Genomic DNA, 26,008 nt, shown 5'->3' on the forward strand with positions numbered 1-26,008 from the left:
TTTTTTTTATCTTTTTTTGTTTTCCAGAAATTATCAAAAACTTTTCTAACTTCAGTAAAGATGTTATCAGAGAGAACGCAATGGACGGTGAGGTCACATAGTCCCAAGTTTTAACCCCCCATGGGAAACTGGCAGTGCCTGATGGATGAAGGTGAACGCTCTGACTATGGGAAAATGGGGGGGGTATGTGATGAAGATTTTACAATAACTAAATGTATAATCACTGCCTCACTGCCTCCTGCACCTACCATCCTGCAACTGGACCAGCACCAATGCCATCAGGCAGGAATGAGCAGGTCCCCAGGGTGGCCGGAGCATGGGGCACACACAGAGAAGGTCACACCGTGATCCCAATACTATCCAGCCCCTAGAAATGGAGGCATAATGGCCTGCATGTGATAAAGGGGCAGCACTCAGCCCGGCTCAGAGACTATGCTCTGAATGGACGGACAGACAATTCATGGAGACGCTGCCTTCACAGGAGCAGGCGGCCTGGAGATAGATAACAGATAGATGATAGATAGATAGATAAATAGATAGATAGGTAGATAGATAAGAGTGAGTATGGAAAGTATTCAGACCCCTTTAAATTTTTCACTCTGTTTCATTGCAGCCATTTGGTAAATTCAATAAAGTTCTTTTTTTTCTCATTAGTGTGCACTCTGCACCCCATCTTGACTGAAAAAAACAGAAATGTAGAAATTTTTGCAAATTTAATAAAGAAAACCTGAAATATCACATGGTCATAAGTCTTCAGACCCTTTGCTCAGACACTCATATGTAAGTCCCATGCTGTCCATTTCCTTGTGATCCTCCTTGAGATGTTCTACTCCTTCATTGGAGTCCAGCTGTGTGTAATTAATCTGATAGGACTTGATTTGGGAAGGCGCACACCTGTCTATATAAGACCTCACAGCTCACAGTGCATGTCAGACCAAATGAGAATCATGAGGTCAAAGGAACTGGCCAAGGAGCTCAGAGACAGAATTGTGGCAAGGCACAGATCTGGCCAAGGTTACAATAGAATTTCTACAGTACTCAAGGTTCCTAAGAGCACAGTGGCCTCCATAATCCTTAAATGGAAGAAGTTTAGGACCACCAGAAGTCTTCCTAGACCTGGCCGTCCAGCCAAACTGAGCAATCGTGGGGAAGAGCCTTGGTGAGAGAGGTAAAGAAGAACCCCAAGATCACTGTGGCTGAGCTCCAGAGATGCAGTAGGGAGATGGGAGAAAGTTCCACAAAGTCAACTATCACTGCAGCCCTCCACCCGTCGGGCCTTTATGGCAGAGTGGCCCGACGAAAGCCTCTCCTCAGTGCAAGACATATGAAAGCTGCATAGAGTTTGCTAAAAAACACATGAAGGACTCCCAGACTAAGAGAAATAAGATTCTCTGGTCTCATAAGATGAAGATAGACCTTTATGGTGATAATTCTAAGTAGTATGTGTGGAGAAAACCAGGCACTGCTCATCAACTGCCCAATACAATCCCTACAGTGAAACATGGTGGTGGCAGCATCATGCTATGGGGGTGTTTGTCAGCTGCAGGGACAGGACGACTGGTTGTCATTCAAGGAAACATGAATGCGGCCAAGTACTGAGATATCCTGGATGAAAACCTCTTCCAGAGTGCTCTGGACCTCAGACTTGGCTGAAGGTTCACCTTCCAACACAATGACCCTAAGCACGCAGCTAAAATAACAAAGGAGCGGCTTCAGAACAATTCTGTGACCATTCCTGACCGGCCCAGCCAGAGCCCTGACCTAAACCCAACTGAGCATCTCTGGAGAGACCTGAAAATGGCGTCCACCAACGTTCACCATCCAACCTGACGGAACTGGAGAGGATCTGCAAGGAAGAATGGCCGAGGATCCCCAAATCCAGGGGTGAAAAACTTGTGGCATCATTCCCAAGATGACTCATGGCTGTACTAGCTCAAAAGGGGCTTCTACTCAATACTGAGCAAAGGGGCTGAAGACTTATGGCCATGGGAGATTTCAGGTTTTCTTTTTTAATAAATTTGCAAAAATTTCTACATTTCTGTTTTTTTCAGTCAGGATGGGGTGCAGAGTGAACATTAATGAGAAAAAAATAAACTTTATAGAATTTACCAAATGGCTGCAATGAAACAAAGAGTGAAAATGTAAAATACTTTATGCACCCACTGTAGATAGATAATAGATAATAGATAGATAATAGATAATATATTTGTTGTTGGGATTATTTTTCTGCATTCTCGGCCCCTCTCGGGCTCTTACATAGATGTGTGGGTACGTCTATTATTTGGGGAGGGGGCAGACGTGGCCCATGCTCTTCTGTACAATGACTTCCAGCCCTCACCAGCAGGACAATGGTCGGGTCTTGCCGCTTGCACAGCTGAGCTTTTAGTAACTTGGAGACACCGCAGAGCCCTCGCCCTCCGCAGAGCTCCGCCGCTTCTACCCTGCATACAAAGCTCTTGTTCTGCTGCACAGACAATAGAGCCGCGGGTCGGAGCGTCCGGGCTGAAGCCTCGGATCTGAGCGTCTCCTCGTTGTGCCGCTGTGATCCGCTGTCATATAAGGTAACGCAGAAACTGGAGGAAAACCAGAGCAGCTGGCGACATAACCAGGGCCACAGAAGGTCCAGAGCGACAAAGGTGCCGAGGCCCAACAAAAAGGCGCAGACAGATTTACTGCAGTGGGGGAAGGATTCTGGGTGTCTTATCTGCCACCCTGCCCATCGCTTGTTGGCACAAACCTGACGCCCTGCCAGTCCTCCCCTATAACTGCGCCACCACAGACATCTCTGTAGGGTTATAAAATGCACTGCAGAGACTCCACGTACGGTTCAGCACTGCAAAGACTCCACGTACGGTTCAGCACTGCAGAGACTCCACGTACAGTTCGGCACTGCAGAGACTCCACGTACAGTTCGGCACTGCAGAGACTCCACGTACAGTTCGGCACTGCAAAGACTCCGCGTACGGTTCAGCATTGCAGAGACTCCATGTACGGTTCAGCACTGCAGAGACTCCACGTACGGTTCAGCACTGCAAAGACTCCGCGTACGGTTCAGCACTGCAAAGACTCCGCGTACGGTTCAGCACTGCAAAGACTCCACGTACGGTTCAGCACTGCAAAGACTCCGCGTACGGTTCAGCACTGCAGAGACTCCACGTACGGTTCAGCACTGCAAAGACTCCGCGTACGGTTCAGCACTGCAAAGACTCCACGTACGGTTCGGCACTGCAAAGACTCCGCGTACGGTTCAGCATTGCAGAGACTCCACGTACGGTTCAGCACTGCAGAGACTCCACGTACGGTTCAGCACTGCAAAGACTCCGCATACGGTTCAGCACTGCAAAGACTCCACGTACAGTTCGGCACTGCAAAGACTCCGCGTACGGTTCAGCATTGCAGAGACTCCACGTACGGTTCAGCACTGCAAAGACTCCGCGTACGGTTCAGCACTGCAGAGACTCCACGTACGGTTCAGCACTGCAAAGACTCCGCGTACGGTTCAGCACTGCAAAGACTCCACGTACGGTTCGGCACTGCAAAGACTCCGCGTACGGTTCAGCATTGCAGAGACTCCACGTACGGTTCAGCACTGCAGAGACTCCACGTACGGATCAGCACTGCAAAGACTCCGCGTATGGTTCAGCACTGCAAAAACTCCACGTACAGTTCGGCACTGCAAAGACTCCGCGTACGGTTCAGCATTGCAGAGACTCCACGTACGGTTCAGCACTGCAGAGACTCCACGTACGGTTCAGCACTGCAGAGACTCCACGTACGGTTCAGCACTGCAGAGACTCCACGTACAGTTCAGCACTGCAGAGACTCCACGTACAGTTCGGCACTGCAGAGACTCCACGTACAGTTCAGCACTGCAGAGGCTCCGAGTACGGTTCAGCACTGCAGAGACTCCACGTACAGTTCGGCACTGCAGAGACTCCGAGTACGGTTCAGCACTGCAGAGACTCCACGTACAGTTCGGCACTGCAGAGACTCCATGTACAGTTCAGCACTGCAGAGACTCCGAGTACGGTTCAGCACTGCAGAGACCCCGAGTACGGTTCAGCACTGCAGAGACTCCACGTACAGTTCGGCACTGCAGAGACTCCATGTACAGTTCAGCACTGCAGAGACTCCGAGTACGGTTCAGCACTGCAGAGACTCCGAGTACGGTTCAGCACTGCAGAGACTCCACGTACAGTTCGGCACTGCAGAGACTCCATGTACAGTTCAGCACTGCAGAGACTCCGAGTACGGTTCAGCACTGCAGAGACTCCGAGTACGGTTCAGCACTGCAGAGACTCCACGTACAATTCGACACTGCAGAGACTCCATGTACAGTTCAGCACTGCAGAGACTCCGAGTACGGTTCAGCACTGCAGAGACTCCACGTACGGTTCAGCACTGCAGAGACTCCACGTACGGTTCAGCACTGCAGAGACTCCACGTACGGTTCGGCACTGCAGAGACTCCACGTACGGTTCGGCACTGCAAAGACTCCACGTACGGTTCAGCACTGCAGAGACTCCACATACGGTTCGGCACTGCAGAGACTCCATGTACGGTTCGGCACTGCAGAGACTCCACGTACAGTTCAGCACTGCAGAGACTCCACGTACGGTTTGGCACTGCAGAGACTTCATGTACGGTTCAGCACTGCAGAGACTCCACGTATGGTTCGGCACTGCAGAGACTCCACATACGGTTTGGCACTGCAGAGACTCCACGTACGGTTCGGCACTGCAGAGACTCCACATACGGTTCGGCACTGCAGAGACTCCACATACGGTTCGGCACTGCAGAGACTCCACGTACGGTTTGGCACTGCAGAGACTTCATGTACGGTTCGGCACTGCAGAGACTCCACGTACGGTTCAGCACTGCAGAGACTCCACGTACGGTTCAGCACTGCAGAGACTCCATGTACGGTTCGGCACTGCAGAGACTCCGAGTACGGCTCGGCACTGCAGAGACTCCATGTACGGTTCGGCACTGCAGAGACTCCACGTACGGTTCAGCACTGCAGAGACTCCAAGTACGGTTCAGCACTGCAGAGACTCCATGTACGGTTCGGCACTGCAGAGACTCCATGTACGGTTCGGCACTGCAGAGACTCCACGTATGGTTCGGCACTGCAGAGACTCCATGTACAGTTCAGCACTGCAGAGACTCCGAGTACGGTTCAGCACTGCAGAGACTCCGAGTACGGTTCAGCACTGCAGAGACTCCATGTACGGTTCGGCACTGCAGAGACTCCACGTACGGTTCGGCACTGCAGAGACTCCATGTACGGTTCAGCACTGCAGAGACTCCGAGTACGGTTCAGCACTGCAGAGACTCCATGTACGGTTCGGCACTGCAGAGACTCCATGTACGGTTCGGCACTGCAGAGACTCCACGTACGGTTCGGCACTGCAGAGACTCCATGTACAGTTCAGCACTGCAGAGACTCCATGTACGGTTAGGCACTGCAGAGACTCCATGTACATTTCGGCACTGCAGAGACTCCACGTACGGTTCGGCACTGCAGAGACTCCATGTACGGTTCGGCACTGCAGAGACTCCATGTACGGTTCGGCACTGCACAGACTCCACGTACGGTTCAGCACTGCAGAGACTCCACATACGGTTCAGCACTGCAGAGACTCCACGTACGGTTCGGCACTGCAGAGACTCCACATACGGTTCGGCACTGCAGAGACTCCATGTACGGTTCAGAACTGCAGAGACTCCACGTACGGTTCAGCACTGCAGAGACTCCACATACGGTTTGGCACTGCAGAGACTCCACATACGGTTCGGCACTGCAGAGACTCCACGTACGGTTCGGCACTGCAGAGACTCCACATACGGTTCGGCACTGCAGAGACTCCACGTACAGTTCAGCACTGCAGAGACTCCACGTACGGTTCGGCACTGCAGAGACTCCACGTACGGTTCGGCACTGCAGAGACTCCACGTACAGTTCGGCACTGCAGAGACTCCACGTATGGTTTGGCACTGCAGAGACTTCATGTACGGTTCAGCACTGCAGAGACTCCCCGTACGGTTCGGAACTGCAGAGACTCCACATACGGTTCGGCACTGCAGAGACTCCACATACAGTTCAGCACTGCAGAGACTCCACGTACGGTTCGGCACTGCAGAGACTCCATGTACGGTTCGGCACTGCAGAGACTCCACGTACGGTTCGGCACTGCAGAGACTCCACTGTTATGGTTCTCAATGGCAAGAGAACATAGCCCAGCAAACATAAGAACTAGCTCTTGGAAGGATGGAAACTAAACTGACCATGAACTAAACCTGCCGCACAACTAACAGTAGCCGGGTAGCGTAGCCTGCGTTTTATCCCTAGACGCCCAGCGCCAGCCGGAGGACTAACTAATCCTGGCAGAGGAAAATATAGTCCTGGCTCACCTCTAGAGAAATTTCCCCGAAAGGCAGACAGAGGCCCCCACAAATATTGGCGGTGATTTTAGATGAAATGACAAACGTAGTATGAAAATAGGTTTAGCAAAATTGAGGTCCGCTTACTAGATAGCAGGAAGACAGAAAGGGCACTTTCATGGTCAGCTGAAAACCCTATCAAAACACCATCCTGAAATTACTTTAAGACTCTAGTATTAACTCATAACATCAGAGTGGCAATTTCAGATCACAAGAGCTTTCCAGACACAGAAACGAACTACAGCTGTGAACTGGAACAAAATGCAAAAACAAACAAGGACTAAAGTCCAACTTAGCTGGGAGTTGTCTAGCAGCAGGAACATGCACAGAAAGGCTTCTGATTACAATGTTGACCGGCATGGAAGTGACAGAGGAGCAAGGCTAAATAGCGACTCCCACATCCTGATGGAAACAGGTGAACAGAGAGGATGATGCACACCAGTTCAATTCCACCAGTGGCCACCGGGGGAGCCCAAAATCCAATTTCACAACAGTACCCTCCCCTCAAGGAGGGGGCACCGAACCCTCACCAGAACCACCAGGGCGATCAGGATGAGCCCTATGAAAGGCACGGACCAAATCGGAGGCATGAACATCAGAGGCAGTCACCCAAGAATTATCCTCCTGACCGTATCCCTTCCACTTGACCAGATACTGGAGTTTCCGTCTGGAAACACGGGAGTCCAAGATTTTTTCCACAACGTACTCCAACTCGCCCTCAACCAACACCGGAGCAGGAGGCTCAACGGAAGGCACAACCGGTACCTCATACCTGCGCAATAATGACCGATGAAAAACATTATGAATAGAAAAAGATGCAGGGAGGTCCAAACGGAAGGACACAGGGTTAAGAATCTCCAATATCTTGTACGGGCCGATGAACCGAGGCTTAAACTTGGGAGAAGAAACCCTCATAGGGACAAAACGAGAAGACAACCACACCAAGTCCCCAACACAAAGCCGAGGACCAACCCGACGCCGGCGGTTGGCAAAAAGCTGAGTCTTCTCCTGGGACAACTTCAAATTGTCCACTACCTGCCCCCAAATCTGATGCAACCTATCCACCACAGCATCCACTCCAGGACAATCCGAAGATTCCACCTGACCAGAAGAAAATCGAGGATGAAACCCCGAATTACAGAAAAAGGGAGACACCAAGGTGGCAGAGCTGGCCCGATTATTGAGGGCAAACTCCGCTAAAGGCAAAAAAGCAACCCAATCATCCTGATCTGCAGACACAAAACACCTCAAATATGTCTCCAAGGTCTGATTCGTCCGCTCGGTCTGGCCATTAGTCTGAGGATGGAAAGCAGACGAGAAAGACAAATCTATGCCCATCCTAGCACAGAATGCTCGCCAAAATCTAGACACGAATTGGGTACCTCTGTCAGAAACGATATTCTCCGGAATACCATGCAAACGGACCACATTTTGAAAAAACAGAGGAACCAACTCGGAAGAACAAGGCAACTTAGGCAGGGGAACCAAATGGACCATCTTAGAGAAACGATCACACACCACCCAGATGACAGACATCTTCTGAGAAACAGGAAGATCCGAAATAAAATCCATCGAGATGTGCGTCCAGGGCCTCTTCGGAATAGGCAAGGGCAACAACAATCCACTAGCCCGAGAACAACAAGGCTTGGCCCGAGCACAAACGTCACAAGACTGCACGAAGCCTCGCACATCTCGAGACAGGGAAGGCCACCAGAAGGACCTTGCCACCAAATCCCTGGTACCAAAGATTCCAGGATGACCTGCCAACGCAGAAGAATGAACCTCAGAAATGACTTTACTGGTCCAATCATCAGGAACAAACAGTCTACCAGGTGGGCAACGATCAGGTCTATCCGCCTGAAACTCCTGCAAGGCCCGCCGCAGGTCTGGAGAAACGGCAGACAATATCACTCCATCCTTAAGGATACCTGTAGGTTCAGAATTACCAGGGGAGTCAGGCTCAAAACTCCTAGAAAGGGCATCCGCCTTAACATTCTTAGAACCCGGCAGGTAGGACACCACAAAATTAAACCGAGAGAAAAACAACGACCAGCGCGCCTGTCTAGGATTCAGGCGTCTGGCGGACTCAAGATAAATTAGATTTTTGTGGTCAGTCAATACCACCACCTGATGTCTAGCCCCCTCAAGCCAATGACGCCACTCCTCAAAAGCCCACTTCATGGCCAAAAGCTCCCGATTCCCAACATCATAATTCCGCTCGGCGGGCGAAAATTTACGCGAGAAAAAAGCACAAGGTCTCATCGCGGAGCAATCGGAACTTCTCTGCGACAAAACCGCCCCAGCTCCGATTTCAGAAGCGTCGACCTCAACCTGAAAAGGAAGAGCAACATCAGGCTGACGCAACACAGGGGCGGAAGAAAAGCGGCGCTTAAGCTCCCGAAAGGCCTCCACAGCAGCAGGGGACCAATCAGCAACATCAGCACCCTTCTTAGTCAAATCAGTCAATGGCTTAACAACATCAGAAAAACCAGCAATAAATCGACGATAAAAGTTAGCAAAGCCCAAAAATTTCTGAAGACTCTTAAGAGAAGAGGGTTGCGTCCAATCACAAATAGCCTGAACCTTGACAGGATCCATCTCGATGGAAGAGGGGGAAAAAATATATCCCAAAAAGGAAATCTTTTGAACCCCAAAAACGCACTTAGAACCCTTCACACACAAGGAATTAGACCGCAAAACCTGAAAAACCCTCCTGACCTGCTGGACATGAGAGTCCCAGTCATCCGAAAAAATCAAAATATCATCCAGATACACAATCATAAATTTATCCAAATAATCACGGAAAATGTCATGCATTAAGGACTGAAAGACTGAAGGGGCATTTGAAAGACCAAAAGGCATCACCAAATACTCAAAGTGGCCCTCGGGCGTATTAAATGCGGTCTTCCACTCATCCCCCTGCTTAATTCGCACCAAATTATACGCCCCACGGAGATCTATCTTAGAGAACCACTTGGCCCCCTTTATGCGAGCAAACAAATCAGTCAGCAGTGGCAACGGATATTGATATTTAACCGTGATTTTATTCAAAAGCCGATAATCAATGCACGGCCTCAAAGAGCCATCTTTCTTAGCCACAAAGAAAAAACCGGCTCCTAAGGGAGATGACGAAGGACGAATATGTCCCTTTTCCAAGGACTCCTTTATATATTCTCGCATAGCAGCATGTTCAGGCACAGACAGATTAAATAAACGACCCTTAGGGTATTTACTACCCGGAATCAAATCTATGGCACAATCGCACTCCCGGTGCGGAGGTAATGAACCAAGCTTAGGTTCTTCAAAAACGTCACGATATTCAGTCAAGAATTCAGGAATCTCAGAGGGAATAGATGATGAAATGGAAACCACAGGTACGTCCCCATGCGTCCCCTTACATCCCCAGCTTAACACAGACATAGCTTTCCAGTCAAGGACTGGGTTATGAGATTGCAGCCATGGCAATCCAAGCACCAACACATCATGTAGGTTATACAGCACAAGAAAGCGAATAATCTCCTGATGATCCGGATTAATCCGCATAGTTACTTGTGTCCAGTATTGTGGTTTATTGCTAGCCAATGGGGTGGAGTCAATCCCCTTCAGGGGTATAGGAGTTTCAAGAGGCTCCAAATCATACCCACAGCGTTTGGCAAAGGACCAATCCATAAGACTCAAAGCGGCGCCAGAGTCGACATAGGCATCCGCGGTAATAGATGATAAAGAACAAATCAGGGTCACAGATAGAATAAACTTAGACTGTAAAGTGCCAATTGAAACAGACTTATCAAGCTTCTTAGTACGCTTAGAGCATGCTGATATAACATGAGTTGAATCACCGCAATAGAAGCACAACCCATTTTTTCGTCTAAAATTCTGCCGTTCACTTCTGGACAGAATTCTATCACATTGCATATCCTCTGGCGTCTTCTCAGTAGACACCGCCAAATGGTGCACAGGTTTGCGCTCCCGCAGACGCCTATCGATCTGGATAGCCATTGTCATGGACTCATTCAGACCCGCAGGCACAGGGAACCCCACCATAACATCCTTAATGGCATCAGAGAGACCCTCTCTGAAATTCGCCGCCAGGGCGCACTCATTCCACTGAGTAAGCACAGCCCATTTACGGAATTTCTGGCAGTATATTTCAGCTTCGTCTTGCCCCTGAGATAGGGACATCAAGGCCTTTTCCGCCTGAAGTTCTAACTGAGGTTCCTCATAAAGCAACCCCAAGGCCAGAAAAAACGCATCCACATTGAGCAACGCAGGATCCCCTGGAGCCAATGCAAAAGCCCAATCCTGAGGGTCGCCCTGGAGCAAGGAAATCACAATCCTGACCTGCTGAGCAGGATCTCCAGCAGAGCGAGATTTCAGGGACAAAAACAACTTGCAATTATTTTTGAAATTTTGAAAGCAAGATCTATTCCCCGAGAAAAATTCAGGCAAAGGAATTCTAGGTTCAGATATAGGAACATGAACAACAAAATCTTGTAAATTTTGAACTTTCGTGGTGAGATTATTCAAACCTGCAGCTAAACTCTGAATATCCATTTTAAACAGGTAAACACAGAGCCATTCCAGGATTAGAAGGAGAGAGAGAGAGAAAGGCTGCAATATAGGCAGACTTGCAAGAGATTCAATTACAAGCACACTCAGAACTGAAAAAAAAAAAAAAAAAAAAATCTTCATCAGACTTCTCTTTTCTCTCCTTTCTCTGTCAATTAATTTAACCCTTTTTGGGCCGGTCAAACTGTTATGGTTCTCAATGGCAAGAGAACATAGCCCAGCAAACATAAGAACTAGCTCTTGGAAGGATGGAAACTAAACTGACCATGAACTAAACCTGCCGCACAACTAACAGTAGCCGGGTAGCGTAGCCTGCGTTTTATCCCTAGACGCCCAGCGCCGGCCGGAGGACTAACTAATCCTGGCAGAGGAAAATATAGTCCTGGCTCACCTCTAGAGAAATTTCCCCGAAAGGCAGACAGAGGCCCCCACAAATATTGGCGGTGATTTTAGATGAAATGACAAACGTAGTATGAAAATAGGTTTAGCAAAATTGAGGTCCGCTTACTAGATAGCAGGAAGACAGAAAGGGCACTTTCATGGTCAGCTGAAAACCCTATCAAAACACCATCCTGAAATTACTTTAAGACTCTAGTATTAACTCATAACATCAGAGTGGCAATTTCAGATCACAAGAGCTTTCCAGACACAGAAACGAACTACAGCTGTGAACTGGAACAAAATGCAAAAACAAACAAGGACTAAAGTCCAACTTAGCTGGGAGTTGTCTAGCAGCAGGAACATGCACAGAAAGGCTTCTGATTACAATGTTGACCGGCATGGAAGTGACAGAGGAGCAAGGCTAAATAGCGACTCCCACATCCTGATGGAAACAGGTGAACAGAGAGGATGATGCACACCAGTTCAATTCCACCAGTGGCCACCGGGGGAGCCCAAAATCCAATGTCACAACACTCCACATACGGTTCGGCACTGCAGAGACTCCACGTACGGTTCGGCACTGCAGAGACTCCACATACGGTTTGGCACTACAGAGACTCCACGTACGGTTCGGCACTGCAGAGACTCCACATACAGTTCAGCACTGCAGAGACTCCACGTACGGTTCGGCACTGCAGAGACTCCATGTACGGTTCGGCATTGCAGAGACTCCACGTACGGTTCGGCACTGCAGAGACTCCACATACGGTTCGGCACTGCAGAGACTCCACGTACGGTTCGGCACTGCAGAGACTCCACGTACGGTTCGGCACTGCAGAGACTCCACGTACGGTTTGGCACTGCAGAGACTCCACGTACGGTTCGGCACTGCAGAGACTCCACGTACGGTTCGGCACTGCAGAGACTCCACGTACGGTTCGGCACTGCAGAGACTCCACGTACGGTTCGGCACTGCAGAGACTCCACGTACGGTTCGGCACTGCAGAGACTCCACATACGGTTCGGAACTGCAGAGACTCCACGTACGGTTCGGCACTGCAGAGACTCCACGTACGGTTCGGCACTGCAGAGACTCCACATACGGTTTGGCACTGCAGAGACTCCACGTACGGTTCGGCACTGCAGAGACTCCACGTACGGTTCGGCACTGCAGAGACTCCACGTACGGTTCGGCACTGCAGAGACTCAGAGTACGGTTCGGCACTGCAGAGACTCAGAGTACGGTTCGGCACTGCAGAGACTCCACATACGGTTCGGAACTGCAGAGACTCCACGTACGGTTCGGCACTGCAGAGACTCCATGTACGGTTCGGCACTGCAGAGACTCCACGTACGGTTCGGCACTGCAGAGACTCCACGTACGGTTCGGCACTGCAGAGACTCCACGTACGGTTCGGCACTGCAGAGACTCAGAGTACGGTTCGGCACTGCAGAGACTCCACATACGGTTCGGAACTGCAGAGACTCCACGTACGGTTCGGCACTGCAGAGACTCCATGTACGGTTCGGCACTGCAGAGACTCCACGTACGGTTCGGCACTGCAGAGACTCCACGTACGGTTCGGCACTGCAGAGACTCCACGTACGGTTCGGCACTGCAGAGACTCCACGTACGGTTCGGCACTGCAGAGACTCCACGTACGGTTCGGCACTGCAGAGACTCCACGTACGGTTCGGTACTGCAGAGACTCCACGTACGGTTCGGCACTGCAGAGACTCCGAGTGCAGGAAGCATTAGTAGGAAGTTTACTTTGGATTTCCCTAACCCCCAGTGGACAGTGCGGAGCGCCGGCGCACATGAAGTCACCGCAGCTCTACTATGGGGCATCTCGTGTGTTTTGCACGGTTCCTGCAGAGGTTCCAGCTACCGAGGAAGCAGAAACTTTTTGAGGCCACATGTGGGGTCAACGCTGCAGATCACAGACAGCGGCAGAACATACGAGACGTAAACAACAACTGAGGAGGAAGAACAAGCAGCGACCGAGGGAAAACCCAGGACGAAAGACCTACAGGACACAGAACCACACAGCAATCCTCCGTGCTGCTGGGAGACCCAACCTCAGCTGTCCGCAAACATCAGCACGCGCGCCTCCTGAAATACTCTGTGCTCCTGGGGACACTAGTCATTCAACTACAGTAACTTGACAAAGTCTTCATACTCTGTGAACTTTCCACATTTTTCTCATTACACCCACAAACATAAATGCGTCTTCTTCAGATTTTATATGATACCAACAAAAAGTAACAAGTATTTGAGAATTGTAAAGGAAATGATACCTGGTTTTCAATTGTTTTAAACATATAAATCTGAAAATTGTGAAGTGCATTAGTATTCAGCCCTCTGTAGTCTGAAGCCCCCAAATAACATCCCGAGTGCCCAATCACCCCCAGAAGTCACATTATTACTACATTGAGTCCACCTGGCTGTAATTATTCTCAGTTTAACTACAGCTGTTCTGTGAAGGCCAGCTTTACGTAAGAACATCAAGGACCAAACAGCATCATGAAAACCAAGGAGCCCACCAGACAGATCGGGGATAAAGTTGTGGAGAAGAGTGAAGCAGGGTTAGGTTATAGAAAATAGCCAAAGTTCTGAACATCTCAAGGAGCCACTGTTCATTCCATTATCCAAAAATAAAAGGAGTATGGAACAACTGCAAACCTACCAAGACATGGCCGTCCACCTAACCTGGCATCCCAAGCAAGGAGAGCACGAATTAGAGAAGCAGCAGAGAGGCCCTTGGTCACTGGAGGAGCTGCCAAGATCCACAGCTCAGGTGGGAGAATCTGTCCACAAGACAACGATTAGTCACATACTCCACAAATTTGGCCTTTACTGAAGAGCGGCAAGACGAAAGACATGTTTCAAAGGCATAAGAAATTTCATTTGCAGAAAGCAATGTAGGGGACACAGAGAGCATGTGGAGGAAGGGGTTCTGGTCAGATGAGACCAAAGGAGAACATTTTGGGCTAAATGCAAAAGACTATATGTGATGGAATACTGACACAGCACATCACTCTGAAAACACCATCCCCACAGTCACACATGGTGGTGGTGGCAGCATCCTCCTGTGGGGAGGTTTTTCTTCAGCTGAGTCTGGGAAGCTTCTGAGAGGTGATGGGAAGATGGATGAAGCTAAATACAGGACAATCCTGGAGGAAAACCTGTTAGAGGCTGCAGGAGACTTCAAGCAGAACAACAACCCAAAATATCCTGCCAGAGCTACAATGGAGGGTTTAGATCAGAGCATATTCCTGTGTGTGTGTACGGTGCAGTCACTGTCCAGACCCAAATCTCAGAGAATCTGTGACAAGACGTGAACACTTCTGATTACAGACGTCTCCATCCAAGATCACTGAGCGAGAGCGAGGGGGCAAAGAAGAAGGGGCAAAATGTCACCTCTAGATTGACAAAGATGGAGAGACAGACACCAAAAGACTGCAAAGAAAGCTGGAGAGACAGACCCCAAAGACTGCAGAGAAAGGTGGGAGAGACAGACCCCAAAGAATGCAGAGAAAGGTGGAGAGACAGACCCCGAAGACTGCAGAGAAAGGTGGAGAGACAGACCCCAAAGACTGCAGAGAAAGGTGGAGAGACAGACCCCAAAGACTGCAGAGAAAGGTGGGAGAGACAGACCCTAAAGACTGCAGAGAAAGGTGGAGAGACAGACCCCAAAAGACTGCGGAGAAAGGTGGGAGAGACAGACCCCAAAGACTGCAGAGAAAGGTGGAGAGACAGACCCCAAAAGACTGCACAGAAAGCTGGAGAGACAGACCCCAAAGACTGCAGAGAAAGGTGGGAGAGACAGACCCCAAAGACTGCAGAGAAAGGTGGAGACAGACCCCAAAAGACTGCACAGAAAGGTGGAGAGACAGACCCCAAAGACTGCAGAGAAAGGTGAGAGACAGACCCCAAAGACTGCAGAGAAAGGAGGAGAGACAGACCCCAAAAGACTGCAGATAAAGGTGGGAGAGACAGACCCCAAAGACTGCAGAGAAAGGTGGGAGAGACAGACCCCAAAGAATGCAGAGAAAGGTGGAGAGACAGACCCCGAAGACTGCAGAGAAAGGTGGAGAGACAGACCCCAAAGACTGCAGAGAAAGGTGGAGAGACAGACCCCAAAGACTGCAGAGAAAGGTGGGAGAGACAGACCCTAAAGACTGCAGAGAAAGGTGGAGAGACAGACCCCAAAAGACTGCAGAGAAAGGTGGGAGAGACAGACCCCAAAGACTGCAGAGAAAGGTGGGGAGACAGACCCCAAAAGACTGCACAGAAAGCTGGAGAGACAGCCCCCAAAAGACTGCAGAGACAGGTGGGAGAGACAGACCCCAAAGACTGCAGAGAAAGGTGGAGAGACAGACCCCAAAAGACTGCACAGAAAGGTGGAGAGACAGACCCCAAAGACTGCAGAGAAAGGTGAGAGACAGACCCCAAAGACTGCAGAGAAAGGAGGAGAGACAGACCCCAAAAGACTGAAGATAAAGGAGGAGAGACAGACCCCAAAGACTGCAGAGAAAGGTGGGAGAGACAGACCCCAAAGACTGCAGAGAAAGGTGGGAGACACAGACCCCAAAGACTGCACAGAAAGGAGGAGAGACAGACTCCAAAGACTGCAGAGAAAGGAGGAGAGACAGACCCCAAAAGACTGCAGATAAAGGAGGAGAGACAGACCCCAAAGACTGCAGAGAAAGGAGGAGAGACAGACCCCAAAGACTGCAGAGAAAGGTGGGAGAGACAGACCCCAAAAGACTGCAGATAAAGGAGGAGAGACAGACCCCAAAGACTGCAGAGAAAGGAGGAGAGACAGACCCCAAAGACTGCAGAGAAAGGAGGAGAGACAGACCCCAAAGACTGCAGAGAAAGGTGGGAGAGACAGACCCCAAAAGACTGCAGATAAAGGAGGAGAGACAGACCCCAAAGACTGCAGAGAAAGGTGGAGAGACAGACCCCAAAAGACTGCAGATAAAGGAGGAGAGACAGACCCCAAAGACTGCAGAGAAAGGAGGAGAGACAGACCCCAAAGACTGCAGAGAAAGGTGGGAGAGACAGACCCCAAAAGACTGCAGAGAAAGGTGGGAGAGACAGAACCCAAAGACTGCAGAGAAAGGTGGAGAGACAGACCCCAAAAGACTGCAGAGAAAGGTGGGAGAGACAGACTCCAAAGACTGCAGAGAAAGGAGGAGAGACAGACCCCAAAGACTGCAGAGAAAGGTGGGAGAGACAGACCCCAAAGACTGCAGAGAAAGGTGGAGAGACAGACCCCAAAAGATCCCAGCAGTATTTGCAGGGAAAGGTGGTCCTACAAAGTACTGATTCAGGGGGCTGAACACAAACGCACAAAGAACTGTCAGATGTATAATTGTAATATAATTAGTCACCCTCTTATCATTTCCTTTACACTTGTTACTTTGTGTTGGTGTCACAGACAATCCCAATAAAATACACCTATGTTTATGGGTGTAACATGGAAAAACGTGGAAAACTTCCCAGGGGTGAAGACTTTTTCAAAACACTGTATGTAACTCAGTCTGACTTTCCATATGATCAGCACATTGCGCTCTGAAATACTCTGCGCCACCGGGGGGGGGGGGGGGGGGGCTGCTCTGTTCCCTCTGTAACGTGCAGTGACCTCACACACGATCAGGACAACCGGCTCCTGAAAACCTCTGCGCTGCTCCACACTGCTCCATCACAAAGTCGTTCAGAGATAGACTGCAGCGCTGATGACTCCAGGGTGACAGAAAGGACTTTCTGCCTCTATGAATCCCCCCATTCTGATATTCCAGTCATTCCCATGGAATCTGTTGTGCCCGGGGGTGAGGGTCCGTCCCAGGAATTCTGCCATCACTTAGGGGAAAGCAGCTGAAAGCGTCCTCTTGGGGGGCTCAACAAATAGTTCTGACCTCGCAATACTTAGGACAAGTGAGAGATAGATAATAGATGATAGATAATAGATACATAGATAGATAGTAGACAGATAATAGATAGATAGATAGATAATAATAGATAGATAATAGATAGATAGATACACAATAGATAGATACACAATAGATAGATGATAGATAGATGATAGATAATAGATAAGATAATAGATAATAGATAGATAATAGATAATAGATAGATAGATAATAGATAGATACGCTCTTCTCAGGACTCACATCGGGGGTCTCTTCGCGGCGACACCTGCTCTATTCCGGCGCCGTTTCTTTGAAGTGTGCTGAATTGATAAGGCCCCACAGACGCTCCTGGGAGTCATCCATCATCCGCAGTCCTGGACACAAGGGGTTAAGCCGTGACGATAATATGGCCGCCATGTAGACTAGTGGTTTGTACAACCGCAGTCTGTGAATAGCTGAAGAAGAGACGCCTCTGGATTAGATTACCGCCTGGGCGCTGCTGCAGGACTATGTATTTTTATTTGTTGCCATGGACAGAAGGTGACGACTGAGCCAAGAGGCAGAAGAAGGAGATCGGCACAACGGGCACCGGAGGAAGAGGACGACATAATCCAATAATCCAGCATTAAATACTGGAATATCAGATTATCAGGGAACACATCAAATGAGGGTATCAACTGGAGGGGACACGAAGAGTGGGATTATCAGCCCCATCATGGTGAATGAGAGCAGACACTGGAGTGGGATTATCAGCGCCATCATGGTGAATGAGAGCAGACACTGGTGTGGGATTATCAGCCCCATCATGGTGAATGAGAGCAGACACTGCTGTGGGATTATCAGCCCCATCATGGTGAATGAGAGCAGACACTGCTGTGGGATTATCAGCCCCATCATGGTGAATGAGAGCAGACACTGCTGTGGGATTATCAGCCTCATCATGGTGAATGAGAGCAGACACTGGAGTGGGATTATCAGCCCCATCATGGTGAATGAGAGCAGACACTGGAGTGGGATTATCAGCCCCATCATGGTGAATGAGAGCAGACACTGGAGTGGGATTATCAGCCCCATCATGGTGAATGAGAGCAGACACTGGAGTGGGATTATCAGCCCCATCATGGTGAATGAGAGCAGACACTGGTGTGGGATTATCAGCCCCATCATGGTGAATGAGAGCAGACACTGCTGTGGGATTATCAGCCCCATCATGGTGAATGAGAGCAGACACTGCTGTGGGATTATCAGCCCCATCATGGTGAATGAGAGCAGACACTGCTGTGGGATTATCAGCCTCATCATGGTGAATGAGAGCAGACACTGGAGTGGGATTATCAGCCCCATCATGGTGAATGAGAGCAGACACTGGAGTGGGATTATCAGCCCCATCATGGTGAATGAGAGCAGACACTGGAGTGGGATTATCAGCCCCATCATGGTGAATGAGAGCAGACACTGGAGTGGGATTATCAGCCCCATCATGGTGAATGAGAGCAGACACTGGTGTGGGATTATCAGCCCCATCATGGTGAATGAGAGCAGACACTGCTGTGGGATTATCAGCCCCATCATGGTGAATGAGAGCAGACACTGCTGTGGGATTATCAGCCTCATCATGGTGAATGAGAGCAGACACTGGAGTGGGATTATCAGCCCCATCATGGTGAATGAGAGCAGACACTGGAGTGGGATTATCAGCCCCATCATGGTGAATGAGAGCAGACACTGGTGTGGGATTATCAGCCCCATCATGGTGAATGAGAGCAGACACTGCTGTGGGATTATCAGCCTCATCATGGTGAATGAGAGCAGACACTAGAGTGGGATTATCAGCCCCATCATGGTGAATGAGAGCAGACACTGGTGTGGGATTATCAGCCCCATCATGGTGAATGAGAGCAGACACTGGAGTGGGATTATCAGCCCCATCATGGTGAATGAGAGCAGACACTGGAGTGGGATTATCAGCCCCATCATGGTGAATGAGAGCAGACACTGCTGTGGGATTATCAGCCTCATCATGGTGAATGAGAGCAGACACTAGAGTGGGATTATCAGCCCCATCATGGTGAATGAGAGCAGACACTGGTGTGGGATTATCAGCCCCATCATGGTGAATGAGAGCAGACACTGGTGTGGGATTATCAGCCCCATCATGGTGAATGAGAGCAGACACTGGAGTGGGATTATCAGCCCCATCATGGTGAATGAGAGCAGACACTGGTGCGGGATTATCAGCCCCATCATGGTGAATGAGAGCAGACACTGCTGTGGGATTATCAGCCTCATCATGGTGAATGAGAGCAGACACTGGTGTGGGATTATCAGCCCCATCATGGTGAATGAGAGCAGACACTGGAGTGGGATTATCAGCCCCATCATGGTGAATGAGAGCAGACACTGGTGTGGGATTATCAGCCTCATCATGGTGAATGAGAGCAGACACTGCTGTGGGATTATCAGCCCCATCATGGTGTGGTGAATGAGAGCAGACACTGGTGCGGGATTATCAGCCCCATCATGGTGAATGAGAGCAGACACTGCTGTGGGATTATCAGCCTCATCATGGTGAATGAGAGCAGACACTGGTGTGCGATTATCAGCCCCATCATGGTGAATGAGAGCAGACACTGGTGTGGGATTATCAGCCCCATCATGGTGAATGAGAGCAGACACTGGAGTGGGATTATCAGCCCCATCATGGTGAATGAGAGCAGACACTGGTGCGGGATTATAAGCCCCATCATGGTGAATGAGAGCAGACACTGCTGTGGGATTATCAGCCCCATCATGGTGAATGAGAGCAGACACTGGTGCGGGATTATCAGCCCCATCATGGTGAATGAGAGCAGACACTGGTGTGGGATTATCAGCCTCATCATGGTGAATGAGAGCAGACACTGCTGTGGGATTATCAGCCCCATCATGGTGAATGAGAGCAGACACTGCTGTGGGATTATCAGCCCCATCATGGTGAATGAGAGCAGACACTGGTGCGGGATTATCAGCCCCATCATGGTGAATGAGAGCAGACACTGGTGTGGGATTATCAGCCTCATCATGGTGAATGAGAGCAGACACTGGTGCGGGATTATCAGCCCCATCATGGTGAATGAGAGCAGACACTGGTGTGGGATTATCAGCCTCATCATGGTGAATGAGAGCAGACACTGGTGTGGGATTATCAGCCCCATCATGGTGAATGAGAGCAGACACTGGTGCGGGATTATCAGCCCCATCATGGTGAATGAGAGCAGACACTGGTGCGGGATTATCAGCCCCATCATGGTGAATGAGAGCAGACACTGCTGTGGGATTATCAGCCTCATCATGGTGAATGAGAGCAGACACTGGTGTGGGATTATCAGCCCCATCATGGTGAATGAGAGCAGACACTGGAGTGGGATTATCAGCCCCATCATGGTGAATGAGAGCAGACACTGGTGTGGGATTATCAGCCTCATCATGGTGAATGAGAGCAGACACTGCTGTGGGATTATCAGCCCCATCATGGTGTGGTGAATGAGAGCAGACACTGGTGCGGGATTTTCAGCCCCATCATGGTGAATGAGAGCAGACACTGCTGTGGGATTATCAGCCTCATCATGGTGAATGAGAGCAGACACTGGTGTGCGATTATCAGCCCCATCATGGTGAATGAGAGCAGACACTGGTGTGGGATTATCAGCCCCATCATGGTGAATGAGAGCAGACACTGGAGTGGGATTATCAGCCCAATCATGGTGAATGAGAGCAGACACTGGTGCGGGATTATCAGCCCCATCATGGTGAATGAGAGCAGACACTGCTGTGGGATTATCAGCCCCATCATGGTGAATGAGAGCAGACACTGGTGCGGGATTATCAGCCCCATCATGGTGAATGAGAGCAGACACTGGTGTGGGATTATCAGCCTCATCATGGTGAATGAGAGCAGACACTGCTGTGGGATTATCAGCCCCATCATGGTGAATGAGTGCAGACACTGGTGCGGCATTATCAGCCCCATCATGGTGAATGAGAGCAGACACTGCTGTGGGATTATCAGCCCCATCATGGTGAATGAGAGCAGACACTGGTGCGGGATTATCAGCCCCATCATGGTGAATGAGAGCAGACACTGGTGTGGGATTATCAGCCTCATCATGGTGAATGAGAGCAGACACTGGTGCGGGATTATCAGCCCCATCATGGTGAATGAGAGCAGACACTGGTGTGGGATTATCAGCCTCATCATGGTGAATGAGAGCAGACACTGGTGTGGGATTATCAGCCTCATCATGGTGAATGAGAGCAGACACTGGAGTGGGATTATCAGCCCCATCATGGTGAATGAGAGCAGACACTGGTGCGGGATTATCAGCCCCATCATGGTGAATGAGAGCAGACACTGCTGTGGGATTATCAGCCCCATCATGGTGAATGAGAGCAGACACTGGTGCGGGATTATCAGCCCCATCATGGTGAATGAGAGCAGACACTGCTGTGGGATTATCAGCCCCATCATGGTGAATGAGAGCAGACACTGGTGCGGGATTATCAGCCCCATCATGGTGAATGAGAGCAGACACTGGTGTGGGATTATCAGCCTCATCATGGTGAATGAGAGCAGACACTGGTGTGGGATTATCAGCCTCATCATGGTGAATGAGAGCAGACACTGCTGTGGGATTATCAGCCCCATCATGGTGAATGAGAGCAGACACTGGAGTGGGATTATCAGCCCCATCATGGTGAATGAGAGCAGACACTGGTGTGGGATTATCAGCCCCATCATGGTGAATGAGAGCAGACACTGGTGTGGGATTATCAGCCCCATCATGGTGAATGAGAGCAGACACTGGAGTGGGATTATCAGCCCCATCATGGTGAATGAGAGCAGACACTGGTGTGCGATTATCAGCCCCATCATGGTGAATGAGAGCAGACACTGCTGTGGGATTATCAGCCCCATCATGGTGAATGAGAGCAGACACTGCTGTGGGATTATCAGCCCCATCATGGTGAATGAGAGCAGACACTGGAGTGGGATTATCAGCCCCATCATGGTGAATGAGAGCAGACACTGGAGTGGGATTATCAGCCCCATCATGGTGAATGAGAGCAGACACTGGTGCGGGATTATCAGCCCCATCATGGTGAATGAGAGCAGACACTGGTGTGGGATTATCAGCCCCATCATGGTGAATGAGAGCAGACACTGGTGTGGGATTATCATCCCCATCATGATGAATGAGAGCAGACACTGGTGCGGGATTATCAGCCCCATCATGATGAATGAGAGCAGACACTGCTGTGGGATTATCAGCCTCATCATGGTGAATGAGAGCAGACACTGGTGTGGGATTATCAGCCTCATCATGGTGAATGAGAGCAGACACTGCTGTGGGATTATCAGCCCCATCATGGTGAATGAGAGCAGACACTGGGGTGGGATTATCAGCCCCATCATGGTGAATGAGAGCAGACACTGGTGTGGGATTATCAGCCCCATCATGGTGAATGAAAGCAGACACTGGTGTGGGATTATCAGCCCCATCATGGTGAATGAGAGCAGACACTGGAGTGGGATTATCAGCCCCATCATGGTGAATGAGAGCAGACACTGCTGTGGGATTATCAGCCCCATCATGGTGAATGAGAGCAGACACTGGAGTGGGATTATCAGCCCCATCATGGTGAATGAGAGCAGACACTGGTGTGGGATTATCAGCCCCATCATGGTGAATGAGAGCAGACACTGGTGTGGGATTATCATCCCCATCATGATGAATGAGAGCAGACACTGGTGCGGGATTATCAGCCCCATCATGGTGAATGAGAGCAGACACTGGTGTGGGATTATCATCCCCATCATGATGAATGAGAGCAGACACTGGTGCGGGATTATCAGCCTCATCATGGTGAATGAGAGCAGACACTGGTGTGGGATTATCATCCCCATCATGATGAATGAGAGCAGACACTGTTGTGGGATTATCAGCCTCATCATGGTGAATGAGAGCAGACACTGGTGTGGGATTATCAGCCTCATCATGGTGAATGAGAGCAGACACTGGAGTGGGATTATTAGCCCCATCATGGTGAATGAGAGCAGACACTGCTGTGGGATTATCAGCCCCATCATGGTGAATGAGAGCAGACACTGGTGTGGGATTATCATCCCCATCATGATGAATGAGAGCAGACACTGGTGCGGGATTATCAGCCCCATCATGATGAATGAGAGCAGACACTGGTGTGGGATTATCAGCCTCATCATGGTGAATGAGAGCAGACACTGGTGTGGGATTATCAGCCTCATCATGATGAATGAGAGCAGACATTGCTGTGGGATTATCAGCTCCATCATGATGAATGAGAGCAGACAATGGTGTGGGATTATCAGCCCCATCATGGTGAATGAGAGCAGACACTGGTGTGGGATTATCAGCCCCATCATGATGAATGAGAGCAGATACTGGTGTGGGATTATCAGCCTCATTACGGTGAATGAGAGCAGACAATGGTGTGGGATTATCAGCCCCATCATGGTGAATGAGAGCAGACACTGGTGTGAGATTATCAGCCTCATCATGGTGAATGAGAGCAGACACTGCTGTGGGATTATCAGCCCCATCATGGTGAATGAGAGCAGACACTGCTGTGGGATTATCAACCCCATCATGATGAATGAGAGCAGACACTGGAGTGGGATTATCAGCCCCATCATGATGAATGAGAGCAGACACTGGTGTGGGATTATCAGCCCCATCATGGTGAATGAGAGCAGACACTGGTGTGGGATTATCAGCCCCATCATGGTGAATGAGAGTAGATAGTGATGTGGGATTATCAGCCCCATCATGGTGAATGAGAGCAGCTACTGATGTGGGATTATCAGCCTCATCATGGTGAATGAGAGCAGACACTGGTGTGGGATTATCAGCCCCATCATGGTGAATGAGAGCAGACACTGGTGTGGGATTATCAGCCCCATCATGGTGAATGAGAGCAGATAGTGATGTGGGATTATCAGCCCCATCAGGGTGAATGAGAGCAGACACTGGTGTGGGATTATCAGCCCCATCATGGTGAATGAGAGCAGATAGTGATGTGGGATTATCAGCCCCATCATGGTGAATGAGAGCAGACACTGCTGTGGGATTATCAACCCCATCATGATGAATGAGAGCAGACACTGGAGTGGGATTATCAGCCCCATCATGATGAATGAGAGCAGACACTGGTGTGGGATTATCAGCCCCATCATGGTGAATGAGAGCAGACACTGGTGTGGGATTATCAGCCCCATCATGGTGAATGAGAGCAGATAGTGATGTGGGATTATCAGCCCCATCATGGTGAATGAGAGCAGCTACTGATGTGGGATTATCAGCCTCATCATGGTGAATGAGAGCAGACACTGGTGTGGGATTATCAGCCCCATCATGGTGAATGAGAGCAGACACTGGTGTGGGATTATCAGCCCCATCATGGTGAATGAGAGCAGATAGTGATGTGGGATTATCAGCCCCATCAGGGTGAATGAGAGCAGACACTGGTGTGGGATTATCAGCCCCATCATGGTGAATGAGAGCAGATAGTGATGTGGGATTATCAGCCCCATCATGGTGAATGAGAGGAGATACTGATGTGGGATTATCAGCCTCATCATGGTGAATGAGAGGAGATACTGATGTGGGATTATCAGCCTCGTCATGGTGAATGAGAGCAGATACTGATGTGGGATTATCAACCCCATCATGATGAATGAGAGCAGACACTGGAGTGGGATTATCAGCCTCATCATAGTGAATGAGAGCAGACACTGGTGTGGGATTATCAGCCCCATCATGGTGAATGAGAGCAGACACTGGTGTGGGATTATCAGCCCCATCATGGTGAATGAGAGCAGACACTGGTGTGGGATTATCAGCCTCATCATGGTGAATGAGAGCAGACACTGGTGTGGGATTATCAGCCTCATCATGGTGAATGAGAGCAGACACTGCTGTGGGATTATCAGCCCCATCATGGTGAATGAGAGCAGACACTGGTGCGGGATTATCAGCCCCATCATGGTGAATGAGAGCAGACACTGCTGTGGGATTATCAGCCCCATCATGGTGAATGAGAGCAGACACTGGTGCGGGATTATCAGCCCCATCATGGTGAATGAGAGCAGACACTGGTGCGGGATTATCAGCCCCATCATGGTGAATGAGAGCAGACACTGGTGTGGGATTATCAGCCTCATCATGGTGAATGAGAGCAGACACTGGTGTGGGATTATCAGCCTCATCATGGTGAATGAGAGCAGACACTGCTGTGGGATTATCAGCCCCATCATGGTGAATGAGAGCAGACACTGGAGTGGGATCCCATCATGGTGAATGAGAGCAGACACTGGTGTGGGATTATCAGCCCCATCATGGTGAATGAGAGCAGACACTGGTGTGGGATTATCAGCCCCATCATGGTGAATGAGAGCAGACACTGGAGTGGGATTATCAGCCCCATCATGGTGAATGAGAGCAGACACTGGTGTGCGATTATCAGCCCCATCATGGTGAATGAGAGCAGACACTGCTGTGGGATTATCAGCCCCATCATGGTGAATGAGAGCAGACACTGCTGTGGGATTATCAGCCCCATCATGGTGAATGAGAGCAGACACTGGAGTGGGATTATCAGCCCCATCATGGTGAATGAG

At 49.9% G+C, this 26,008-nt stretch overlaps 1 protein-coding gene and 1 long non-coding RNA gene across 47 annotated transcripts in view; one reads left to right on the plus strand and one right to left on the minus strand.

Annotated features, from left to right (window-relative positions):
- TCF7L2 (transcription factor 7 like 2) overlaps nucleotides 1–26,008 on the minus strand; it is a 271,190-nt gene that overhangs the window by 174,446 nt on the left and 70,736 nt on the right. The gene's annotated exons all lie outside the window — the stretch shown is intronic.
- Nucleotides 1–26,008, plus strand: part of LOC143769441 (uncharacterized) — a 45,321-nt gene that overhangs the window by 4,939 nt on the left and 14,374 nt on the right. Inside the window, exon 2 of the long non-coding RNA XR_013214396.1 lies at nucleotides 28–151. This is a non-coding gene — a long non-coding RNA (uncharacterized LOC143769441). The remainder of the gene's footprint in view (nucleotides 1–27; nucleotides 152–26,008) is intronic.

This window comes from Ranitomeya variabilis, chromosome 4 (assembly GCF_051348905.1).
Source record: "Ranitomeya variabilis isolate aRanVar5 chromosome 4, aRanVar5.hap1, whole genome shotgun sequence".
NCBI lineage: Eukaryota > Metazoa > Chordata > Amphibia > Anura > Dendrobatidae > Ranitomeya > Ranitomeya variabilis.